Here is a 26,041-nt window from a genome sequence, read left to right as displayed (position 1 = left end):
CGTGGCGGCCATGCGAGTTTACGCGCTCTAGAGTTGGGGCCCTTGGCCACCGCCCAAACCTGGACGTATCGCCACCAAACCATGTATTTATGATTAAACAGGTACTTATGTAACTAGAAATGATTTCTTGAAAAAATAAATAGCAAACTATGAGGCAGCTGCAGTTCAAATTTGACCCACTTCCAACTGATCGGCGGAAATTTGTCTTTTTCACGAGAGGTGGATCAAAACTTTTTACATCCAACCATTTGGTAAGTTGTGCATTAAATATGTCCTTGTATTTTAGAAAAATGATTTGGTCCAATTTGGCAACAATTATTTGGGAGGTTCTTCACAAAAAAACCTCCTTTTGGGCACTCAAAAAATGGAAAATGGTTTTTTCGTCCAAAGAAAATGAAAACTTCCTTAGGCAACATTGTTTGCCATTCCAATATGCACCCTTGTGCACAATATGAGATCATTTTAACAAACCATGCCATGAATGTGGCCATAAGATTGATCATTTGGCTTGAAAGTCATTGATCTCCATACGTGATAGCTCGTTTCTGAGAATACTTTTTTAAAATAATTGTCGTATTACAAGTTTGTTATTTTTCCTAAGAACTTGGCCACATATAATGACACAATGCGAAGGTTTCAGAATTTTTTGATTTTTTTTTGAACTTTTTATGCCCGTTTCAAAATGCGGTCAAAACGGCGGGAATGACCGTTCCTAGCTAGTGGTTGAATCTTGGAATTTTTTTGGTGTTTCTCTGATTAAATAGATACTTAAGTACCTAGAAATGATTTTTGGAAAAAATAAAGAGCAAACTACAAGGCAGCTATAGTTCAAATTTGACCCGCTTCCAACTAAATCAGCGGAAATTTGTCTTTTTCACGAGGGGTGGATCAAAACTTTTTACACCCAAACATTTGGTCAATTGTGCATTAAATATGTCCTAGTATTTTAGAAAAATGATTTGGTCCAATTTTGCAACAAATATTTGGGAGGTCCTTCACAAAAAAACCTCCTTTTGGGCACTCGAAAAATGGAAAATGGTTTTTTCATCCAAAGAAAATGAAAACTTCCTTAGGCAACATTGTTTGCCATTCCAATATGCACCCTTGTGCACAATATAAGATCATTTGAACAAACTATGCCATGAATGTGGCCATAAAATTGGTCATTTGGCTTGAAAGCCATTGATCTCCATACGTGATAGCTCGTTTCTGAGAACACTTTTTTAAAATAATTGCCGTATTACAAGTTTGTTATTTTTACTGGGAACTTGGCCACATATAATGACACAATGCGAAGGTTTCCTAATTTTTTGATTTTTTTGAATTTTTTATGCCCGTTTCAAAATGCGGTCAAAACGGCGGGAATGACCGTTCGTAGCTAGTGGTTGAATCTTGAAATGTTTTTGGTGTTTCTCCGATTAAATAGATACTTATGTACCTAGAAATGATTTTTGGAAAAAATAAAGAGCAAACTACAAGGCAGCTATAGTTCAAATTTGACCCGCTTCCAGCTGAATCGGCGGAAATTTGTCTTTTCACGAGAGGTGGATCAAAACTTTTTACACCCAACCATTTGGTCAATTGTGCATTAAATATGGCTTAGTATTTTAGAAAAATGATTTGGTCCAATTTTGCAACAAATATTTGGCAGGTCCTTCACAAAAAAGCCTCTTTTCGGGCACTCGAAAAATGAAAAATGAATTTTCCGTGCAAAGAAAATGAAAACATTCTTAGGTAACATTGTTTGTCATTCCAAGATGCACCATTGTGCACAATATAAGATCATTTCTTTGAATTTTTCATGTGAAAAAGTAGAAGAAAAACAAAAGAATGTCGAGGTAGATGCTTTTTTAAACACAATTTGTCTTTTTGATGAGAGGTGGATCGAAAGCATTTTACATCTAAAGATTTTGGTCAACTGTACATAAAATGTTGTCTTATAGTTTTGGAAAATGAAGTGGTGCTGTAACATTTTTGGCACTCCGAAAATAGAAAATGACCCCCCCTAATAACTCATTTCTCATAACAATTTTTAAAAGATATTTGTCTTATTCCAATTCCAAGTTTGTTAGTTTTCCTAAAAACTATGTCACATTTGGTGACACAATGAAATGTTTCTTTTTGAACTTCTCATATCATAAAAAATTTTATATGATTCAACACCTTTTTTTGAAAAAAATATGGCTCAACACCTTATTTTTAGTCGATTACGACCAATTTAGAAGGTCGTAACGTCTACTGGGTTCTGATTGGTCCATGGACATGTCACGCGGATCGTGCACAAACGCCGTCGGATGCTCTCGGATCCAACGACAGCCCTTTCTCCCTCAGCCCCTCCCCATCTTTGTCTCAAAAAAAAGAAAAAGAAAAAAGAAAACTCCCTCACCCTCTCACCCCACGAACCCTAGGGCTCCCTCTCCCGCATCCCTCCCCTCGTCTCCCACATCGTCGCCGCCGCCCCGCCGATCCCATCCCTCCCGATTCAGATACGACCCCGACGCCCGCGCCCGCGCGCCACCACCCGCTCCTTGTTGCCTCCCGGAGGACGTCCGCCGCTCATCCTCCGCCCGTCCCGGAGGCCTCAGTCGGCGCCCTCCGCCGCAGGGCCTCCGCGCTCGTCCCGCCCTCGGCGCCGCACCTCCACCGCCATCTCCGCTGGCTCCTCGCCGATGCCTCCACCCCTTCCCCGTCCAGCGCGCCGCTCGGGAATGAGCACTGGAAGGACCTGGTGGTCGCCGTCCGGGACGGCGTGCTCATCCCGTGGCCCAAGACGGAGGTCGTTGTGGACATGGTCACCACCACCGACTGCGAGCGGGGGTCTGGGTCCTCTCCCTCGTCGTCCTTGGCGGCGGCATCGCGGCTTGGCGCCATCGCCGTGCCCTGCGTCGACGTCTCGATCAGCTTCATGGATCGCCGTCTTCACGGTACGCACGCACACATGTCTGAAATCCACAGTCAACAGTTTGGTGTACGCGCTAACTACTGAGTCATGAGCCATGCGTGTGGTTGTGCTTGTGCAGAGGTTGGTCGAAGAGGGCTGGAGTTCATGTCGTTCCTGTTGTCCCTGTCCTGTTCCTCTTCGGCACCTCCTGGTTCATCTTCGACCTCATCCTGGTGAGATTTCCATCCAACCCTCCGCGTCCCCATGGTGCTCTTTCTAGTTAGTACTCGTCTGAGAGAGTTGCAGTACCAACAGTTAATTCTTGGTATATCAGGTGGCCAAGATTGTAGCTAATGAGATGAATAACTACCTCTTGTTTGAGCACACTCTGCAAATTGTGCCTGTCCCACTGGAGAAAGTTCATGCCAAATTGTAATCACTGCAACTGTGCTTCTTACTTATGTTATTTTCACTTTTTGGTAACTGAAACATAGCCTTCATCGTCTGTTTAGGAGTACACATTAATTACCACTAAATGAGGTCAATATTTGTACTCCATGGGCAAATGTTGTCTACATTGGGTTTCTCTTTCGTGGAATATTGTTTATAGTGATATACGCTTTCATTGGGGTAACACAGATTGGTAATGTGAATGTCAAAACTAAATTATAAAGTCAAGAAGTTGTGACAGTGTCGTGGTTCTAAGTCTGACAGTAGAGTGGGGGGTAGGTATGGAGAGGCAAGGTCCTAGCTATGGAGAGGTTGTAAACACAAGAGATGTACGAGTTCAGGCCCTTCTCGGAGGAAGTAAAAGCCCTACGTCTCGGAGCCCGGAGGCGGTCGAGTGGATTATGTGTATATGGATTACAAGGTGCCGAACCCTTCTGCCTGTGGAGGGGGGTGGCTTATATAGAGTGCGCCAGGACCCCAGCCAGCCCACGTAATGAAGGGTTTAAGGTGTATTAAGTCCGGGGCGTTACAGGTAACGCCCCACATAAAGTGTCTTTACTATCATAAAGTCTACTTAATTACAGGCCGTTGTAGTGCAGAGTGCCTCTTGACCTTCTGGTGGTCGAGTGAGTCTTCGTGGTCGAGTCCTTCAAGTCAGTCGAGTGAGTCCCTCATAGGTCGACTGGAAGGTGATCTCTTCTAAGGGTGTCCTCGGGCAGGGTACTTAGATCAGGTCTGTGACCCTACCCTAGGTACGTGACTCCATCATTAGCCCCCGAATGGATTGAGGCTTGAGTGATGAAGGAGTTGATGTTGTTTCCGATTAGCTTTTGCATACTGGTTGTGCGTTGTTTTTGAACCAAAAAATTCTCTCTGTTGATAGTGAACAACTTTTCTTCAGTCGACTCGATCCATTCTTCTTCTTCGTCGAGTGATCTTTTTGGACTTCGCTGATTTCCGAGCGACGGATCGCAGGAAATCCCGCGTCTGGCAGACTGATCTGCCGTCCGCGGATTCCGCGGGATACGGAATTTGGGGGAGCGCGCGAAGCGGAGCGGACCGCGGCGCTCGGATGGGACGGGGCATAGACGCCTCGATTCCCGCGCCGCTTTTTTCGCCACGTATCACGCTTGCGCAACTGTTACAGGATATGATTAGATCGACCGGGCCCACCTGTCATCCACTCGGAAGGGATCTTATAAATGCGCCCGGCGAGGGTTTTTTGAACAGTGCCTCAGCATTCTCTCTCTGCTCCCTTCGTCTCCGCCCAACGCGCACGCTCTCGCCTCCGCACAACTTCTCCTCACGCGCCTCGCCGGTAGCCATGGTCAAGGAGAAGACGGCGGCGCTGGAGCGCGCGAAGAAGGCGTCGGCGACGGAGAAGGCGAAGGGGAGATCCACCAGCCGCGGCGGGTCTTCGTCTAGATCTCGCCTGCCGAAAGGCTGGGTCCAGGGAGATTGGATCCAGTCGACCATCACGGAGAAGGATCTCCTCGACATGGCCAACGAGGGCCTGATCCCTCATGGAGCTGCGAGGCTTCCGGGGAAAGAGTGGCAGCCCCAGCCGGAAGAGGGTGAGTGCGTGCTTCTGGCTACCCATGTCGACCGCGGATTCTCTTTGCCGCCGAGCATTTTCTTCCGTGGTTTCTTGAACTTCTTTGGAGCGCAACTCCACCACTTCACCCCGAATTCTATCGCCTATCTTGCCGCGTTTGTGTCCATGTGTGAGAGTTTTCTGGGCTGTCGACCGCATTGGGGCTTGTTCAAGCACATATTCACGTGTCGCTCTCAAACCGTGAAGAAGGCGAGCCCAGGCGACGAAAGAACCCGAGTTGTCCAAATGTGTGGAGGTCTGGGGATCCAGGTGAGGAACAAGAGCACCTTCCCAGCCATGACATTTCCCGAGTCAGTCAGAGGCTGGCAGTCGACCTGGTTCTACTGCCAGGATCAGTCGACGCCGGGGCAGTCGAGTGGACTCCCTCAATTTACCATGGACCGAGTGAACAAGCCCTCCTCTCTGAAGTTGATTCCGGAGGAGAAAGCTGACGTGAAGATGCTGATGGAGTGCGTAGTTCAGTTGGTTCGGGAGGGAGTGACGGGTATGGATCTCCTGGAAGTTTTCCTTAGGCGTCGAATCCAGCCTCTTCAATTCTGGAGCCATTGCATGTGGTTGTACTGCGGGACTGAGGATGTGACTCGGGTCAATCCGAAAACAGTCGACGATACCACTCTGGAAAGGTGGATGGCCGCTGTTACTGGGAACAAAGATAACCCTCGCGGAGCCAGAAGGATTCCTCCACTCGACTGCCACAGTGATCCAAACAAGGTATGTCTGCTCCACTTCCCATTGTATTCTCGTCACATTTATTTCTGTTTTCTCTGCTGATCGGTCGACTGATCTTTGTCTTGATGTCTATCAGGCCCTCATTGAGCTGTACTCGATGCCCAATGGAGCACAGGCTCCGACCGAGGAGGGAGAAGCGGGCGGGGGCGAGAGCCAGGAGGAGGAGTGGGACTCAGACGCCGCTGAGGCTGATGATGATGATGACGATGATGATGATGATGACGATGAGGACGAGGAAGAGGAGGAGGAGGAGGAGGTCGCACCACCGCGCTCGGAAAGGCGGTCGAAACTTGTCCATGACCCTGCGACCGAACGCGGCGAGGGGGTTGCGACTGTTACACAGTCGACCAAGCGCCCTCAGACCACCTCTCCGGCACCGACTGAAAAGGCGTCGAAGCAGCCCAGGGCGGCCCCGTCGAAGCCGACCAAGCACCTGCCGAAGATGTAGGTGTCTATCCCCACCATATCAGGGTAATCGTGTTGCTTAAGTCTTCTTGTTTTGTGTGAACTTTATCTCTGGTTGGCGCTGGAGTTAGTCGACTGACTCTTTGGAGTTGCAGTGCTGCTACTTCTGAGACCTCGGCCCGGGCTGACGACCATGAGATGGAGGACGCAGCAACCTCAAAACCTAGTACTATACTCTTAACACTATCTTTAGTCGACTGACTCATGATCTAATCCTGATTCTTTTCTGTAGCTCCATCCAATGTTGTTATCACTCTCCCTGATGATGATGAAGATGAGGAACCGCTGAAGTACAGAAGGAGTAGGAAAGCGTCTGCCAGCAGGGTGACCCAGGATGTGACGGTGCCTGAGACTCTGGTCGCGGAGGAGGAGAACACCACTCGACACACCGTGTCCTTCGCAGATCCACTGACGAGTGCTCCGCAGCCCTCCCTCTTCACGACGCACCACGTCCCAGAGGACCAAGCTGGCGCAGCGAAGGAGGCGATACGCCAGGCAGGGATCATGATGGAGCAGTTGAAGACCATCCGGGATGCGAGCCAGGCAGCTTACGACGCCAGTTCCGCCCTCCAAAGCAATGTTCAGGTCAGTCGACCACCGTTTGTTCTGTTAGGATATGCTATCAAAAACTTTTCTTTCCAGAATTTATAGTAGTCACCCAGTGGGTGTGTCGAGTTAAACTCCGTGTTAGCGGGGGCACGCTGAGTGCACCCGCTGGGTGTAGTCCCCAAGGCTAAGGTCGACTGCTGGCAGTCGGCCTTAGGCTTTATAATTTCAGTCTTTCCGTCATTCGACTATGGCGACTGGATTTCGCAAACCGGTCGACTGGTCGACTCTGTCTCCAAGGCTAAGGTCGACTGCTGGCAGTCGGTCTTAGGCTTCATAAGTTCAGTCTTTCCGTCATTCGACTATGTCGAATGGATTTCGCAAACCGGTGGGGGCACGCTGAGTGCACCCACTGGGTGTAGTCCCCGAGACTGTGGTCGACTGCTGGCAGTCGATTACAGTCTTAAAGAATATATCTCTTTTTTGAGGTCGACTGGTCGACTTTATCTTCAATAGGATTAGTGGGGGCACGCTGAGTGCACCCACTGGGTGTAGTCCCCGAGACTACGGTCGAATGCTTGTATTCGGCTGTAGTCTTAGAAACGCGTGATTTTTCCTTTTTCACTCGGAAGTGAATTATATTTGACATTTAGTCGATTGGTTCTTCGCAGAACTCCTGTGATCTTGTGGCTCGCTACTCTGAGCTGGAAAACAAGCACATTCAGCTCGAGCTGAATTTGAAACTGGTTCAGGAGAATCTGACGAAGGCAAAGGAGGAGACCGAAGGTATGTTTGGTGAGACCTTGACGACTGCTTTTTCCCTTCATTTGTTTCAAAATCTGATCTTGCTGTAACTTGCAGGTAAGGTGAGGGAGGCCCAACGGAAGAAAGACCTTGAACTAGCTGAGAAGATCAAGCTTGTTGACGAGAAGTTAGCTTCAGTCGCAAAGCTTGAGCAAGAAAATACCAATCTGAAAGCTGCTCTTGGGAAGAAAAAAGATCTGGAGGCCTTCCTGAATGGTCTTGCCAAGAAGCTGTTTCTTATGCTTGAAGGTAAATCTCTATGCTCGGCAATCATTTCCAACCGTGGTTTTTCCATTCGACCATTGCCTTGACTCGGTGATCGTCCTTGCAGAATTTTGTCAAAACTTTGAAGAAGAAACTAGCCGGCTGGAACCAAACCTTGACCCCGTCAATTCTCCGGTGAACGACGAAGTTGCCATGAATGTTTTCCGACTGGAGTCCCGTGTTGCAGCTGTCGTGGACTATCTTGCAAGGCTGAAGGTCGCCACATCTCGCATCGACTCGACGCTCTGGCCTGGGGAGACACTCCAGAACGACCTCGAGTCGCTGATGGCTCGCTTGAACACAGTCCCTGGTCGAGTGCAGGAGTGGAAAAAGTCCTCGGCTCGGTGCGGTGCAGATGTTGCTCTGTGTCTGGCCCGAGTCCACTGCAAAGATGCGCGAGAAGACAAGCTGGCGGCCCTCCGGGTGGCCAACACCAAGAAACACGACTTCAGGTCCTTTATGGAAACTTTCCTTGCTGCTGCCACTCGGATCGCAGATGGAATTGATCTTGATGAGTTTGTTGCACCTTCCAGCCCTCCACAGGAGGGGTAAAAAACTTCTTCTAAGCTTGACGCTTTAAATTTGCCTCGGTATGCCGAGTGGAGTTGTAACCGATAAACTTTAACAGGCTTAGTGCCTGAGCACTTTCGGTTCCTTTTGGAATCGATCCCAACTTGAACTTGGTGTTTGAATATGATTGCTTTTGGCTCGAAATGTCTTTTGCAGGCTCAAAGCAAGACGCTCACTGCAGTCGACTTATTCCTTAATCCACTTAGGCGAGCACTGGGCTGCAGCTAAGCCCTCGAGTGAGAGGTTTGCTCTTCACTCGGTATGATTTTCATAACTTAGGCGAGTACTTGGACTGCAGCTAAGCCCCCGAGTGAGAGGTTTGCTCTTCACTCGGTAGGATTTTATATCTTAGGCGAGCACTGGGCTGCAGCTAAGCCCCCGAGTGAGAGGTTTGCTCTTCACTCGGTAGGATTTTTATATCTTAGGCGAGCACTGGGCTGCAGCTAAGCCCCCAAGTGAGAGGTTTGCTCTTCACTCGGTAGGATTTTATATCTTAGGCGAGCACTGGGCTGCAGCTAAGCCCCCGAGTGAGAGGTTTGCTCTTCACTCGGTAGGATTTTTATATCTTAGGCGAGTACTGGACTGCAGCTAAGCCCCGAGTGAGAGGTTTGCTCTTCACTCGGTAGGATTTTATATCTTAGGCGAGCACTTGGACTGCAGCTAAGCCCCCGAGTGAGAGGTTTGCTCTTCACTCGGTAGGATTTTTATATCTTAGGCGAGTACTTGGACTGCAGCTAAGCCCCCGAGTGAGAGGTTTGCTCTTCACTCGGTAGGATTTTTATATCTTAGGCGAGTACTTGGACTGCAGCTAAGCCCCCGTGTGAGAGGTTTGCTCTTCACTCGGTAGGATTTTTATATCTTAGGCGAGTACTTGGACTGCAGCTAAGCCCCCGAGTGAGAGGTTTGCTCTTCACTCGGTAGGATTTTTATATCTTAGGCGAGCACTGGGCTGCAGCTAAGCCCCCGAGTGAGAGGTTTGCTCTTCACTCGGTAGGATTTTTATATCTTAGACGAGTACTTGGACTGCAGCTAAGCCTCCGAGTGAAAGTCTGGCTTACCACTCGGTAGGATTTTATTTAATCTTAGGCGAAACGGATTCGCAGCTAAGCCTCCGAGTGGAAGTCTGGCTTACCACTCGGTAGGATTTTATTTAATCTTAGGCGAAACGGATTCGCAACTAAGCCTCTGAGTGGGAGTCTGGCTCACCACTCGGTAGGATTTTTACAAACTTAGGCGAAACGGATTCGCGGCTAAGCCTCTGAGTGGGAGTCTGGCTCACCACTCGGTAGGATTTTTACAAACTTAGGCGAAACGGATTCGCGGCTAAGTCACCCACTGAGGGGAAAATTTTATTGGACAAAATAAAAAGTGACAAAAATTATGGAGGAACTATGACACTGTTATTTTGAGACCCATGAACTACAGAAGTACTTTATTGCAACTCATCCGAGTGATTAAACTTAAGTGTAAAATGGGCGGAGTAGTTCCGCATTCCAAGCTCGGGGCTCGTCGATATTATGTTCGACGTTGTAAAGACGGTACGCCCCGTTGTGGAGAACTTTGGTAACGATGAAGGGTCCTTCCCAAGAAGGAGCAAGCTTGTGTTGTTTCTTTTGATCCACTCGGAGAACTAAATCTCCTTCCTGGAAGGCTCGACCCCTCACATTTCTGGCGTGGAAACGACGCAAATCTTGTTGGTAGATGGTCGACCGGATCAGAGCCATCTCCCTTTCTTCCTCTAAAAGGTCGACTGCGTCCTGCCGCGCTTGTTCAGCTTCTGCTTCGTTGTAGATTTCAACTCGAGGAGCATTGTGGAGAAGATCACTCGGCAAGACTGCTTCAGCTCCGTAGACCAAGAAGAATGGAGTTCTTCCGGTCGACCGATTAGGTGTGGTCCGCAGTCCCCAAAGCACCGAGGGAAGTTCGTCGACCCAAGCTCCAGCTGCATGCTTGAGATCACGCATCAGTCGGGGTTTCAATCCCTTGAGAATCAGGCCATTGGCTCGCTCTGCTTGTCCATTCGACTGCGGATGGGCGACTGAAGCGTAGTCGACTCGTGTGCCTTGAGAGTTACAGAAATCTCTGAATTCCTCCGAGTCAAAGTTCGACCCATTATCCGTAATGATGCTGTGCGGGACTCCATATCTGAATATCAGTTCCCTGATGAAGCTAACAGCAGCACCGGCGTCAAGGTTCTTGATTGGTTTAGCCTCAATCCACTTGGTGAACTTGTCGACTGCCACCAGTACATGCGTGAAGCCACTTCGACCTGTTCTCAAAGGACCGACCATGTCCAACCCCCATACTGCGAAAGGCCAGACGAGTGGAATGGTCTTCAGAGCTGATGCAGGCTTGTGTGACATATTCGAGTAGAACTGACATCCTTCGCACTTATCCACTATTTCCTTTGCCATCTCATTCGCCTTTGGCCAGTAAAATCCGGCTCGGTATGCTTTGGCCACGATGGTCCGAGAGGACGCATGATGACCACAGGTTCCCGAGTGGATATCATTAAGGATGATTCGACCTTCTTCTGGTGTTATGCACTTCTGACCAACTCCAGTCGCGCTTTCTCTGTATAACTGTCCTTTGATTACGGTAAAAGCTTTAGATCGACGGACGATCTGTCGAGCCTCTTCCTCATCCTCCGGGAGCTCTTTTCTCAGGATATACGCGATATATGGAACTGTCCAGTCGGGAATGACCACCAAGACCTCCATGACCAAGTCGACCACTGCTGGGACTTCAACCTCAGTCGGATCTGTGGCACTCTTGGGCTGTGGAGCTTCTTCGGTGAAAGGATCTTCTTTGACTGACGGAGTGTGTATATGCTCCAAGAACACACCACTCGGAATGGCTTCTCTCTTGGAACCTATCTTTGCTAGATCATCAGCTGCTTGATTTTTCAGTCGGGGTATATGATGGAGCTCCAACCCCTCGAACTTCTTTTCCAGCTTCCTCACTGCACTGCAGTATCCAGTCATGGCTGGGCTTCTCACGTCCCACTCCTTCATCACTTGGTTGACCACTAAATCCGAGTCGCCATAGACCATCAGGCGACGGACGCCGAGTGAAATGGCCATGCGCAATCCGTATAAGAGGGCCTCATATTCTGCCTCATTGTTGGAGGAATCAAAGTGAATCTGGAGCACATATCTGAGCTTATCTCCTCTGGGGGAAACCAGGACAACCCCAGCACCGGAACCATTCAACATCTTAGAGCCATCAAAGAACATGGTCCAATGCTCCGAGTGAACTTCAGTCGGCTGCTGCTGTTCAATCCACTCGGCAAGGAAATCTGCTATTGCCTGGGACTTAATGGCTTTCTTTGCCTCAAACTTGATATCAAGGGGAAGAAGTTCAATCGCCCATTTAGCCACTCGACCAGTTGCATCTCTGTTGTGCAAGATCTCTGATAGTGGAGCGTCGCTGACGACTGTGATGGAATGATCAGAGAAATAATGAGCAACCTTCTTTGTGGTCATGTATATTCCATACACAAGCTTCTGATAATGAGGATATCTTTGCTTGGATGGAGTCAAGACTTCAGACAAATAATACACTGGGCGCTGAACTTTGAAAGCTTTTCCTTCTTCTTCCCGCTCGACCGTAAGCACAGTACTGACGACTTGTCCTGTGGCTGCGATATAAAGCAACAAAGGCTCTTTGCTGATTGGAGCAGCAAGCACCGGCTGGGTGGAGAGCAGAGCTTTTAGCTCGGCAAACGCTGCATCAGCTTCTGGAGTCCACTCGAACTTGTCTGCCTTCTTCATCAGTCGGTAAAGAGGCAATGCCTTTTCACCGAGTCGTGAGATGAATCGACTTAATGCGGCCAAGCATCCAGTAAGCTTCTGGACATCGTGCACTCGCACAGGGCGTTTCATTCGGAGAATAGTGCCGATCTTCTCTGGATTAGCGTCGATCCCTCGCTCGGAAACGAGAAAACCGAGTAACTTGCCACCAGGAACTCCGAATGTGCACTTTGATGGATTGAGCTTGATATCATACCTTCTGAGGTTGGCAAATGTTTCGGCGAGGTCAGCGAGCAGGTCGGAACCTTTTCGTGACTTGACGACGATATCATCCATATACGCTTCCACATTCCGACTGATTTGAGTGAGTAGACACTTCTGAATCATTCGCATAAATGTGGCTCCGGCATTCTTGAGGCCGAATGGCATGGTGATATAGCAGAAGCACCCGAATGGAGTGATGAAAGCTGTTTTTACCTCGTCGGGTCCGTACAGACGGATCTGGTGGTACCCGGAGTAGGCGTCTAGAAAAGACAATCTCTCGCATCCCGCGGTCGAGTCAACAATTTGATCTATGCGAGGGAGAGGAAAATGATCTTTCGGGCAGGCCCGGTTGATGTGCTTGAAATCAATGCACATTCGGAGTGATTTGTCCTTCTTAGGAACCATGACGACATTAGCGAGCCACTCGGAGTGGTATATCTCTCGGATAAATCCTGCCGCCAACAGTCGAGCCACTTCCTCACCAATGGCTTTTCTCTTCTGGACGGCGGACCGCCGAAGATGCTCTTTGACTGGTTTTGCAGATGAGTCGACTCTTAGGCGATGCTCAGCCAGTCCCCTGGGAACACCTGGCATGTCAGCGGGCTTCCATGCAAAAATGTCCCAGTTCTCACGGAGGAACTGGATGAGCGCTTCTTCCTATTTCGGGTCGAGTGTCGTGGAGATGTGGGTCGGAGCTGCATCGGGGTCGGTCGGGTGAATGTGAACAGGCTTCGTCTCACCGGACGACTGAAATGCAGATTCTGTGGCGGGTTTCTTGGATCGCAGCAAGTCACTCGGATCTGCGTTTTGCTTGTATTCTTCGAACTCGACCGCTGTCACCTGGGAATCAGCAATCTTTGAGCCCTTCTGAAAGCACTCTTCTGCCTTTTTCCGATCACCGGTGACAGTGATCACTCCTTTGGGGCCGGGCATCTTCAATTTGAGGTACACGTAACATGGTCGAGCCATGAACCGTGCATAAGCTGGTCTCCCCAAAATGGCATGATATGCACTCTGAAAATCCACGACCTCAAACGTCAACTTCTCTTTGCGAAAATGTTTCGAATCACCAAACACCACGTCCAGAGCTATTTGGCCGAGTGACTCGGCTTTCTTCCCTGGTATAACTCCATGAAAGCTCATGTTACTGGTGCTCAGTCGGGACATCGGAATGCCCATTCCTTTCAGTGTGTCTGCATACAACAAATTCAGCCCACTACCACCGTCCATCAGCACTTTTGTCAGTCGAGTGCCTTCGACAACTGGATCGACCACCAAAGCTTGCCTCCCAGGGGTGGCAATATGAGTCGGGTGATCAGATTGGTCGAATGTGATGGGTGTTTGGGACCATCTCAGATAATTTGCTTTTGCTGGGGCAACCATGTTCACCTCACGGTTAATAACTTTCAATCGACTCTTGCTTTCCACATCTGCAAAGATCATCAGAGTGGAGTTGATATGCGGATATCCTTCCTCACTGTCCTCCTTGTCTTCGGCCTTGTCCGACTCCTTCTCCTTGTCTTTAGACTGTTTTCCCTGAAACTGCTGGATCAGGAGTCGACATTGGCGAGTGGTATGCTTCGGGTAGATGATATTCCCCTCTTCGTCTTTCTTCGTGTGGATGTGACACGGCATATCCATCACGTCGTTCCCTTCTTTATCCTTTACCTTCTTAGGGTTCCAGGATCCTTTTGTTTTCCCTTTAAACTTTCCCTGAGTCACGGCCAGAGCCTCCCCAGGAGCTGCCGGTTCAGCCTTCCGCTTCTGTTTCCGACTGGTGTTTCCCTTTTCCGACTGACTCGGCTTGTGCTTGCCGCTTCGGAGTCGGTCTTCTTCTTCACCGTTGGCGTACTTGGTAGCAATCTCCATCATCCGACTCAAGGTCATGTCACCGGTTCGACCAAATTTCAAACTCAATTCTCTGTTCTTGACACCATCCTTAAAGGCGCAGACTGCCTGATGATCAGACACATTCTCCACAGTATGGTGCAAAGTGATCCATCTCTGAATATACTCCCTGAGGGTCTCATTGGTCTTCTACATGCAGACTTGCAGCTCCGTCAATCCAGCCGGTCGCTTGCAAGTTCCTTCAAACGTTCCGATGAACACTCGGGACAGATCTTCCCAAGTGTAAATGCTGCTAGGAGGTAATTGAGTCAACCATGCCCTGGCAGAACCTTCCAGCATGAGGGGCAAATGCTTCATGGCCACCTCGTCGTTCCCACCACCAATCTGAACCGCCACTCGGTAGTCCTCAAGCCAAGTTTCAGGCTTAGACTCACCAGTGAACTTGCTGACTCCTGTTGCCAACCTGAAATTGGGAGGGATCACTGTGGCTCTGATAGCTCTGCTGAAACATTCAGGACCAGAAACATGCACTCGACTGCTCGTGGGCGCATCTCTGTCGAGTCCACCTCGATGGGCTCTGTTCCGGTCGACCAAGACTTGCACGATAATGGATCGCGCGTCGAAGCCTGGTTCTCTAGGGTCGACTGGAACTCCTCGCCCCGCACTAAGCGGACGTCTGTCATCTTGCTGCCGAGGAGCGTAAGACCCACCCCTCGGAGGGGAATTGGGCACTCGACGCCTATCATCTCGGTCGTGTCGGTCTCCATATTGGTCTCGCCGATTCTCGCGCCCTTCACGCCGCGGAGGCGATCTGGGGCTATGAGCCGACTGAACAGTATTCGCAGCGACGGATGGACTGTGAATTCTGTTGCGCGACTGCGATACGGCCGAATTCTGATCGCCTGCTGCCCGGAGCAGATCCCTGATCTGCATCAAGCCTCTGCCAGCTTCCGACTGAGAGGGCTGGATGGACTCTGCAATACGGGTCGCAGCTGCTAAATTCTGGACTGGGGTTCGATATACCTGAGTTGGCGGGAAGAGTTGACGTCGACTGGTGTCGGGAACTCGTTGCCGCGCGCGCTCGTCGAGTGCTCGCTGAAGATTCTCCAGTCGAGTGCGTTCGGCCAAATTGGCCAAACGCGCTGTTGGAAATATGCCCTAGAGGCAATAATAAAAGTATTATTATTATATTTCCTTGTTCATGATAATTGTCTTTTATTCATGCTATAACTGTATTATCCGGAAATCGTAATACACGTGTGAATACATAGACCACAATATGTCCCTAGTGAGCCTCTAGTTGACTAGCTCGTTGTGATCAACAGATAGTCATGGTTTCCTGGCTATGGACATTGGATGTCGTTGATAACGGGATCACATCATTAGGAGAATGATGTGATGGACAAGACCCAATCCTAAGACTAGCACAAAAGATCGTGTAGTTCATTTGCTAGAGCTTTGCCAATGTCAAGTATCTCTTCCTTCGACCATGAGAGCGTGTAACTCCTGGATACCGTAGGAGTGCTTTGGGTGTATCAAAAGTCACAACGTAACTGGGTGACTATAAAGGTGCACTACAGGTATCTCCGAAAGTATCTATTGTTTTATGCGGATCGAGACTGGGATTTGTCACTCCGTGTAAACGGAGAGGTATCTCTGGGCCCACTCGGTAGGACATCATCATATGCGCAATGTGACCAAGGAGTTGATCACGGGATGATGTGTTACGGAACGAGTAAAGTGACTTGCCGGTAACGAGATTGAACAAGGTATTGGATACCGACGATCGAATCTCGGGCAAGTAACATACCGATAGACAAAGGGAATTGAATACGGGATTGATTAAGTCCTTGACATCGTGGTTCATCCGATGAGATCATCGTGGAACATGTGGGAGCCATCATGGGTATCCAGATCCCGCTGTTGGTTATTGACCGGAGAACGTCTCGGTCATGTCTACATGTCTCCCGAACCCGTAGGGTCTACACACTTAAGGTTCGATGACGCTAGGGTTATAAAGGAAGTTTGTATGTGGTTACCGAATGTTGTTCGGAGTCCCGGATGAGATCCCGGACGTCACGAGGAGTTCCGGAATGGTCCGGAGGTAAAGATTTATATATGGGAAGTCCTATTTTGGCCACCGGAAAATGTTCGGGATTTTTCGGTATTGTACCGGGAAGGTTCTAGAAGGTTCCGGAGTGGGGCCCACCTGCATGGGGGGACCCACATGGACGTGGGTAGTGGGGGCAAGGCCCCACACCCCTGGTCAAGGCGCACCAAGATCCCCCCTTAGAAGGAATAAGATCATATCCCGAAGGGATAAGATCAAGATCCCTAAAAAGGGGGGATAACAATCGGTGGGGAAGGAAATAATGAGATTTCTTTCCTCCCACCTTGGCCAACGCCCCAATGGACTTGGAGGGCAAGAAACCAGCCCCTCCACCCCTATATATAGTGGGGAGGCGCATGGGAGCTATACACGAAGTTCTGGCACAGCCCTACCTCTCTCCCTACTCCTCCTCTCCCATGGTGCTTGGCGAAGCCCTGCTGGATTGCCACGCTCCTCCACCACCACCACGCCGTTGTGCTGCTGTTGGATGGAGTCTTCCTCAACCTCTCCCTCTCTCCTTGCTGGATCAAGGCGTGGGAGACGTCACCGGGCTGTACGTGTGTTGAACGCGGAGGTGCCGTCCGTTCGGCACTAGGATCATCGGTGATTTGAATCACGACGAGTACGACTCCATCAACCCCGTTCACTTGAACGCTTCCGCTTAGCGATCTACAAGGGTATGTAGATGCACTCTCTTTCTACTCGTTGCTGGTCTCTCCATAGATAGATCTTGGTGACACGTAGGAAAATTTTGAATTTCTGCTACGTTCCCCAACAGTGGCATCATGAGCTAGGTCTATTGCGTAGATTCTTTGCACGAGTAGAACACAAAGTAGTTGTGGGCGTTGATGTTGTTCAATATGCTTACCGTTACTAGTCCAATCTTGTTTCGACGGTATTGTGGGATGAAGCGGCCCGGACCGACCTTACACGTACTCTTACGTGAGACAGGTTCCACCGATTGACATGCACTTGGTGCATAAGGTGGCTAGCGGGTGCCAGTCTCTCCCACTTTAGTCGGAACGGATTCGATGAAAAGGGTCCTTATGAAGGGTAAATAGCAATTGGCATATCACGTTGTGGTCTTGCGTAGGTAAGAAACGTTCTTGCTAGAAACCCATAGCAGCCACGTAAAACATGCAACAACAATTAGAGGACGTCTAACTTGTTTTTGCAGGGTATGCTATGTGATGTGATATGGCCAAGAAGAATGTGATGAATGATATGTGATGTATGAGATTGATCATGTTCTTGTAATAGGATTCACGACTTGCATGTCGATGAGTATGACAACCGGCAGGAGCCATAGGAGTTGTCTTTATTTATTGTATGACCTGCGTGTCATTGAAGAACGCCATGTAAACTACTTTACTTTATTGCTAAACGCGTTAGTCATAGAAGTAGAAGTAGTCGTTGGCGTGACAACTTCATGAAGACACGATGATGGAGATCATGATGATGGAGATCATGGTGTCGTGCCGGTGACGATGATGATCATGGAGCCCCGAAGATGAAGATCAAAAGGAGCAAAATGATATTGGCCATATCATGTCACTATTTGATTGCATGTGATGTTTATCATGTTTATGCATCTTGTTTGCTTAGGACGACGGTAGTAAATAAGATGATCCCTTACAAAATTTCAAGAAGTGTTCTCCCCTAACTGTGCACCGTTGCTACAGTTCGTCGCTTCTAAGCACCACGTGATGATCGGGTGTGATGGATTCTTACGTTCACATACAACGGGTGTAAGACAGTTTTACACAGCGAAAACACTTAGGGTTAACTTGACGAGCCTAGCATGTGCAGACATGGCCTCGGAACACGGAGACCGAAAGGTCGAGCATGAGTCGTATGGTAGATACGATCAACATGAAGATGTTCACCGATGATGACTAGTCCGTCTCACGTGATGATCGGACACGGCCTAGTTGACTCGGATCATGTGATCACTTAGATGACCAGAGGGATGTCTATCTAAGTGGGAGTTCATAAGATGAACTTAATTATCCTGAACATAGTCAAAAGACCTTTTGCAAATTATGTCGTAAGCTCGCGCTTTAGTTCCACTGTTTAGATATGTTCCTAGAGAAAATATAGTTGAAAGTTGATAGTAGCGATTATGCGATCAGTAGAAAGCTTATGTCCTTAATGCACCGCTCAGTGTGCTGAACCCCAACGTCGTTTGTCGATGTTGCGAACATCGGACATACACGTTTTGATAACTACGTGATAGTTCAATTAAATGGTTTAAGTAGAGGCACCAAAGACGTTTTCGAAACGTCGCGGAACATATGAGATGTTTCGAGGGCTGAAATTGGGATTTCAGGCTCGTGCCCACGTCAAGAGGTATAAGACCTCCGACGATTTTCTTAGCCTGCAAACTAAGGGAGAAAAGCTCAATCGTTGAGCTTGTGCTCAGATTGTCTGAGCACAACAATCACTTGAATCGAGTGGGAGTTGATCCTCCAGATGAGATAGTGATGTTTCCCCAAAGTCATTGCCACCAAGCTGCTAGAGCTTCGTGATTAACTATAACATATCAGGGATAGATATGATGATCCTTGAAATATTCATGATGTTTGACACCGCGAAAGTAGAAATCAAGAAGGAGCATCAATTGTTGATGGTTGGTGAAACCACTAGTTTCAAGAAGGGCAAGGGAACAAAGGGATACTTCATGAAACGGCAATTCAGCTGCTGCTCTAGTGAAGAAACCCAAGGTTGAACCCAAACCCGAGACTAAGTGCTTCTGTAATAAGGGGAACAACCACTGGAGCAGCATTACCCTAGATACTTGGTAGATGAGAAGGCTGGCAAGGTCGATAGAAGTATATTGGATATACATTATGTTAATGTGTACTTTACTAGTACTCCTAGTAGCACCAGGGTATTGGATACCGGTTCGGTTGCTAAGTGTTAGTAACTCGAAATAAAAGCTACGGAATAAACGGAGACTAGCTAAAGGTGAGCTGACGATATATGTTGGAAGTGTTTCCAAGGTTGATATGATCAAGCATCGCACGCTCCCTCTACCACCGAGATTGGTGTTTGCGTTGAGCATAGACATGATTGGATTATGTCTATCGCAATACGGTTATTCATTTAAGGAGAATAATGGTTACTCTATTTTTGAATAATACCTTCAATGGTCTTGCACCTAAAGGAATGGTTTATTGAATCTCGGTCGTAGTGATACACATTTTCATGCCAAAAGATATAAGATAGTAATGATAGTACCACTTACTTGTGGCACTGCCATGTAAGTCATAATGGTATAAAACGCATGAAGAAGCTCCATGTTGATGGATCTTTGGACTCACTCGTTTTTGAAAAGTTTGAGACATGCGAACCATGTCTATTGGTGTATATGCATGAAGAAACTCCATGCAAATGGATCGTTCGGACTCACTTGATTTTGAATCACTTGAGATATGCAAATCATACCACATGGGCAAGATGACTGAAAAGCCTCATTTTCAGTAAGATGGAACAAGATAGCAACTTGTTGGAAGTAACACATTTTGATGTGTGCAGTCGAATGAGTGCTGAGGCATGCAGTGAATATCATTATGTTCTTACTTCACAGATGATTCGAGTAAATGTTGAGTATATTTACTTGATGAAACACAAGTCTGAATTATTGAATGGTTCAAGTAATTTCAGAGTGAAGTAGCAGATCATTGTGACAAGAGGATAAAATGTCTATGATATGATCATAGAGATGAATATCTGAGTTACGAGTTTTGGCACACAATTAAGACATTGTGGAAATTGTTTCGCAATTAATACCGCCTGGAACACCATAATGTGATGGTGTGTCCGAACATCATAGTTGCACCCTATTGGATATGGTGCGTACCATGATGTCTCTTATCGAATTACCACTATCGTTCATGGGTTAGGCATTAGAGACAACCACATTCACTTTAAATAGGGCACCACGTAATTCCGATGAGATGACACCGTATGAATTATGGTTTAGAGAAACCTAAGTTGTCGTTTCTTAAAAGTTTGGGGCTGCGACGCTTATATGAAAAAGTTTCAGGTTGATAAGCTCGAACCCAAAGCGGATAAAATGCATCTTCATAGGAAACCCAAAACAGTTGGGTATACCTCCTAATTCAGATCCGAAAGCAATATGGATTGTTTCTAGAATCGGGTCCTTTCTCGAGGAAAAGTTTCTCTCGAAAGAATTGAGTGGGAGGATGGTGGAGACTTGATGAGGTTATTGAACCGTCTCTTCAACTAGTGTGTGACAGGGCACAGGGAGTTGTTCCTGTGGCACCTACACCAATTGAAGTGGAAGCTTATGATATTGATCATGAAACTTCGGATCAAGTCACTCCCAAACCTCGTAGGATGACAAGGATGCGTACTACTTCAGAGTGGTACGTAATCCTGTCTTGAAGGTCATGTTGCTAGACAACAATGAACCTACGAGCTATGGAGAAGCGATGGTGGGCCCGGATTCCGATAAATGGCTTGAGGCCATAAAATCCGAGAGAGGATCCATGTATGAAAACAAAGTGTAGACTTTGGCAGAACGGCTCGATGGTCGTAAGGCTAATGAGTACAGATGGATTTCAAAAGGAAGACGGACAATGATGGTAAATGTCACCATTAAGAAAGCTCGACTTGTCGTTAAGATGTTTTCCGACAAGTTCAAGGAGTTGACTACGATGAGATTTTCTCACTCGTAGCGATGCTAAGAGTCTGTTGGAATTATATTAGCGATTACTGCATTATTTATGAAATCTTGCAGATAGGATGTCAAAACATTGTTTCCTCGACGATTTTAATGAGGAAAGGTTGTATGTGATACAACCGGAAGGTTTTGTCAATCCCGAAAGATGCTAATAAGTATGCAAAGCTCCAGCAATCCTTCTAAGGACTGGAGTGAGCATCTCGGAGTTGGAATGTATGCTTTGATGATGATCAAAAATTTTGGGTTTGTACAAAGTTTATGAGAAACTTGTATTTCCAAAGAAGTGAGTGGGAGCACTATAGAATTTCTGATGAGTATATGTTGTTGACATATTGTTGATCAGAAATGACGTAGAATTTCTGGAAAGCATATAGGGTTATTTTGAAAGTGTTTTTCAATGGAAAGCCTGGATTAAGCTACTTGAACATTGAGCATCAAGATCTATAAGGATAGATCAAAATGCTTAATAATACTTTCAAATGAGCACATACCTTGACATGATCTTGAAGGTGTTCAAGATGGACCAGTCAAAGAAGGAGTTCTTGCCTGAGTTGTAAGGTACGAAGTTAAGACTTAAAGCTCGACCACGGCAGAATAGAGAGAAAGGACGAAGGTCGTCCCCTATGCTTAAGACGTAGGCTCTTCAGTATGCTATGCTGTGTACCGCACCTGAAGTGTGCCTTGCCATGAGTCAGTCAAGGGGTACAAGAGTGATCCAAGAATGGCTCACAGGACAGCGGTCAAAGTTATCCTTAGTAACTAGTGGACTAAGGAATTTTCTCGATTATGGAGGTGGTAAAAGAGTTCGTCGTAAAGGTTACGACGATGCAAGCTTGACACCTATCCGGATAGCTCTGAGTAGAGAGACCGGATACATATAATGGAGCAATAATTTAGAATAGCTCCAAGTAGAACAGTTGTTTGGAATAGCTCCAAATAGAGCGTGGTAGCTGCATCTAGGAGATGACATAGAGATTTGTAAAGCACACACGGATCTGAAAGGTTCAGACCCGTTGACTAAAACCTCTCTCACAAGCAACATGATCAAACATAAAACTCATTGAGTGTTAATCACATAGTGATGTGAACTAGACTACTGACTCTAGTAAACTCTTGGGTATTAGTCACATGGCGATGTGACCTGTGAGTGTTAATCACATGGCGATGTGAACTAGATTATTGACTCTAGTGCAAGTGGGAGACTGTTGGAAATATGCCCTAGAGGCAATAATAAAAGTATTATTATTATATTTCCTTGTTCATGATAATTGTCTTTTATTCATGCTATAACTGTATTATCCGGAAATCGTAATACACGTGTGAATACATAGACCACAATATGTCCCTAGTGAGCCTCTAGTTGACTAGCTCGTTGTGATCAACAGATAGTCATGGTTTCCTGGCTATGGACATTGGATGTCGTTGATAACGGGATCACATCATTAGGAGAATGATGTGATGGACAAGACCCAATCCTAAGACTAGCACAAAAGATCGTGTAGTTCATTTGCTAGAGCTTTGCCAATGTCAAGTATCTCTTCCTTCGACCATGAGAGCGTGTAACTCCTGGATACCGTAGGAGTGCTTTGGGTGTATCAAACGTCACAACGTAACTGGGTGACTATAAAGGTGCACTACAGGTATCTCCGAAAGTATCTATTGTTTTATGCGGATCGAGACTGGGATTTGTCACTCCGTGTAAACGGAGAGGTATCTCTGGGCCCACTCGGTAGGACATCATCATATGCGCAATGTGACCAAGGAGTTGATCACGGGATGATGTGTTACGGAACGAGTAAAGTGACTTGCCGGTAACGAGATTGAACAAGGTATTGGATACCGACGATCGAATCTCGGGCAAGTAACATACCGATAGACAAAGGGAATTGAATACGGGATTGATTAAGTCCTTGACATCGTGGTTCATCCGATGAGATCATCGTGGAACATGTGGGAGCCATCATGGGTATCCAGATCCCGCTGTTGGTTATTGACCGGAGAACGTCTCGGTCATGTCTACATGTCTCCCGAACCCGTAGGGTCTACACACTTAAGGTTCGATGACGCTAGGGTTATAAAGGAAGTTTGTATGTGGTTACCGAATGTTGTTCGGAGTCCCGGATGAGATCCCGGACGTCACGAGGAGTTCCGGAATGGTCCGGAGGTAAAGATTTATATATGGGAAGTCCTATTTTGGCCACCGGAAAATGTTCGGGATTTTTCGGTATTGTACCGGGAAGGTTCTAGAAGGTTCCGGAGTGGGGCCCACCTGCATGGGGGGACCCACATGGACGTGGGTAGTGGGGGCAAGGCCCCACACCCCTGGTCAAGGCGCACCAAGATCCCCCCTTAGAAGGAATAAGATCATATCCCGAAGGGATAAGATCAAGATCCCTAAAAAGGGGGGATAACAATCGGTGGGGAAGGAAATAATGAGATTTCTTTCCTCCCACCTTGGCCAACGCCCCAATGGACTTGGAGGGCAAGAAACCAGCCCCTCCACCCCTATATATAGTGGGGAGGCGCATGGGAGCTATACACGAAGTTCTGGCACAGCCCTACCTCTCTCCCTACTCCTCCTCTCCCATGGTGCTTGGCGAAGCCCTGCTGGATTGCCACGCTCCTCCACCACCACCACGCCGTTGTGCTGCTGTTGGATGGAGTCTTCCTCAACCTCTCCCTCTCTCCTTGCTGGATCAAGGCGTGGGAGACGTCACCGGGCTGTACGTGTGTTGAACGCGGAGGTGCCGTCCGTTCGGCACTAGGATCATCGGTGATTTGAATCACGACGAGTACGACTCCATCAACCCCGTTCACTTGAACGCTTCCGCTTAGCGATCTACAAGGGTATGTAGATGCACTCTCTTTCTACTCGTTGCTGGTCTCTCCATAGATAGATCTTAGTGACACGTAGGAAAATTTTGAATTTCTGCTACGTTCCCCAACACGCGCCTCCTCCAAGGCGCGAGCCTCGGGGGTTTCTCCTGTGATGGGAGTACGCAGGGCATCCACGTTCCTGCGGCGAAGTTCCTCTCTTTGCAGAGAGTCGAGTGGCTCGGGCTGGTACTCTTCGTGGTCTCGTGCGGGGTCGCCTCCGTCGCCTGCCCCACCATCACGGGCGAAGCCAGGGGGACTGCGGGGCCCGTCGACCATCAGGATTTCCGCTGCTGGATCACTGCTATCGCACTCGGATGCAGTCTCTACGGAGCCAGTCGACAGATCGAACAGGCCGTAGAGAGATTCGTCGGGCTCGATTGCCGCAACTTGGGTGGTGGCCGTCTGGCGAGCCACCGCGTGCCTCACCCACCGCTGAAGCCTCGACCGGCCCGAGCGCTTACGCTGGCGGGAGACCGGGAGGGTGGCCGACGGGGGAGTCGACCGATACGGGGTCGACGGTTGCCGCAGCAGAACGCCGCGGACACATGCGCGAAAATGCGTCGCACCGCGGACGGGGAGCGCATCGACGTCGAGTGGAGCCTCCTGGAGCCAGGCGGAGTCGTCCGCGACGAAGGTGAGAGCACCGAGACGGATCTCTCGACCCTCGACCAAAACTCCAGCAGCCACCATGATGAAAGTACTCGGAAGAATCGCAACTTCTCCACAAAATCGCTAAAACACCGGCCCCATGGTGGGCGCCAACTGTCGTGGTTCTAAGTCTGACAGTAGAGTGGGGGTAGGTATGGAGAGGCAAGGTCCTAGCTATGGAGAGGTTGTAAACACAAGAGATGTACGAGTTCAGGCCCTTCTCGGAGGAAGTAAAAGCCCTACGTCTCGGAGCCCGGAGGCGGTCGAGTGGATTATGTGTATATGGATTACAAGGTGCCGAACCCTTCTGCCTGTGGAGGGGGGGTGGCTTATATAGAGTGCGCCAGGACCCCAGCCAGCCCACGTAATGAAGGGTTTAAGGTGTATTAAGTCCGGGGCGTTATAGGTAACGCCCCACATAAAGTGTCTTTACTATCATAAAGTCTACTTAATTACAGGTCGTTGTAGTGCAGAGGGCCTCTTGACCTTCTGGTGGTCGAGTGAGTCTTCGTGGTCGAGTCCTTCAAGTCAGTCGAGTGAGTCCCTCGTAGGTCGACTGGAAGGTGATCTCTTCTAAGGGTGTCCTCGGGCAGGGTACTTAGATCAGGTCTGTGACCCTACCCTAGGTACGTGACTCCATCAGACAGTACTATGAATTGGTATATATACCGCTACATCGATAAGTGCAGAACTGAAGCATTGATGGCAACTCTTCTTTTTGTGCATGTATATATATATTATTGAATCCTTCTTATTTTTGTGTACTTAATACGGAGGTTGCAGCAACTATTCTACAGCACTGGAGTTTTGTTTCCCTACACTTTTTTAACATATTTAGTCCTGACTGACCTTTTGTCATGATCAGGTTGAAAATATTGGAGCTAAATTGGTCAGGTTGAAAATACTGGAGCTAAAGAGGTTGATTATTGGCTAGTTAGTCCAGTTTTATTTAGATTAAATATGTGTGAGTCAGCTGTGAGATGCACAATTTTGTATTGTGATTTCCGGAACCCTGCTGTTTAGATGCGGTTTTGTTGTCCTTTTGAACGGTTGGTACCCCAGATTTGTGTTTCGTTTGCTGAAAACTATAGTTGTGTTTACTATAGAGTGTAGACTCGTGGCATGTACTCTGACAAAATATTTGAAGGGTTAAATAATGCTGAAATGCCCTGCTGCAGTGTAGCTCTACTGATGATGCAGATTGACAGATCTTTTATGCTTGTGTTCGATTTGATGCCATATCGACTTGCTTGCTTAATCATGAAGTAAATTGCTCGGTGCAGTTGTTTTCTCTTAAGATTTTTGCAGTGTATGTCATCTAAATAAAACTGCAGGCAGTGATCTTCTTGTATGAGTATATATGTCTGCATTGCATGTTGTTTTTGTGAAAATATGATGATTACTTCCTAGGTACTGCATATTTTGTTTAGCTTGAGGCTTTGTATGCACTAGTATTACTCTGTTTAGCTTGAGGTTTGAAGCTCTAGTTGAAGGAAATATGCCCTAGAGG

General features: G+C 47.8%; 1 pseudogene; it reads left to right on the top strand.

Moving 5' to 3' along the window:
• LOC123186871 (uncharacterized) lies at positions 1-25,465 on the top strand (annotated as a pseudogene).
• The last annotated feature ends 576 nt before the right edge of the window (positions 25,466-26,041 follow it).

Source organism: Triticum aestivum, chromosome 2A, assembly GCF_018294505.1.
Source record: "Triticum aestivum cultivar Chinese Spring chromosome 2A, IWGSC CS RefSeq v2.1, whole genome shotgun sequence".
In the NCBI taxonomy this organism is placed as follows: domain Eukaryota; kingdom Viridiplantae; phylum Streptophyta; class Magnoliopsida; order Poales; family Poaceae; genus Triticum; species Triticum aestivum.
The sequence above is the reverse complement of the archived record's forward strand: the minus strand, read 5'-3'. Positions and strand labels throughout refer to the sequence as shown.